The 1,039-nt window shown below is 55.0% G+C and overlaps 1 non-coding gene across 1 annotated transcript; it reads right to left on the minus strand.

The window, feature by feature from the left end:
- Positions 1-534: 534 nt before the first annotated feature.
- On the minus strand, positions 535-690 carry LOC112940391 (5.8S ribosomal RNA). The gene has a single exon (XR_003244465.2). It is a non-coding gene; the product is annotated as a 5.8S ribosomal RNA (ribosomal RNA).
- Positions 691-1,039: the final 349 nt, after the last annotated feature.

The following is a 1,039-nucleotide window of genomic DNA, read 5'->3' on the forward strand; positions in this document are numbered from 1 at the left end:
TCTCTCGCAAGTATTTAGTCTTGTACGGAATTTAACCCCCGTTTTGGGCTGCATTTCCAAACAACCCAACTCGTAGACAGAGCCTCGTGGTGCGATAGGGTCCGGTCACGACAGGGATCTCACCCTGTTCGGCTCCCCCTTCTAGGGGACTTGGGCCCGATCCACCGCTGAGAACGCTTCTCCAAACTACAATTCGGACGACAGAGACGCCCAATTCTAAGGCTGGGTTTGCTCGCCGTTATTAGGGGAATCCTTGTAAGTTTCTTTTCCTCCGCTTATTGATATGCTTAAACTCAGCGGGTAATGTCGCCTAACCTGGGGTCGCGGTCGGAGTGCCTTGTGAGGCGCAGTGAGGGTTGGGGAGTCCAGACGCGCGATGGGCTGTAGTCGCGACAACAAGAGAGAATTGAGTTTCAATAACCCCTTGCCGCGACGTCCGTTGATGTGGACTCACATTTAGGCCGGGCGCACAGGAGGCTAGCTTTCACCCCTACGTTCAGCCTTTCGACGTGCAAGGGAGAACAACGCGATGCGTGATGCCCAGGCAGACGTGCCCTCGGCCAAATGGCTTCGGGCGCAACTTGCGTTCAAAGACTCGATGGTTCACGGGATTCTGCAATTCACACCAAGCATCGCATTTCGCTACCTTCTTCATCGATGCGAGAGCCGAGATATTCGTTGTCGAGAGTCGTTTGTGTTATTAGAGCAGCGCGCATCCCCCCATGATCCATGAACAAGGCGCGAGGAGAGGGCTATCGATTGTTGTATTCCTTGGCGCTTTCCGCGCCGGTGTTCGGTGGTCGCCCGAAGACCTTGCGCGCGTCGGGCGACAGGAGGGAGGCGCACAACGAGCGAGCACCGCCCCCAGGTGTTTAAAACAAGTTCGTAGGTCGTTCTGCTGTACAGGTTTCGACAATGATCCTTCCGCAGGTTAACCTATGGAAACCTTGTTACGACTTCTCCTTCCTCTAAATGATAAGGTTCAATGGACTTCTCACGACTTCGCGGGCAGCGAACCACCCATGTCGCCGCGATCCGA

Source organism: Solanum lycopersicum, chromosome 11, assembly GCF_036512215.1.
Source record: "Solanum lycopersicum chromosome 11, SLM_r2.1".
Lineage (NCBI taxonomy): Eukaryota > Viridiplantae > Streptophyta > Magnoliopsida > Solanales > Solanaceae > Solanum > Solanum lycopersicum.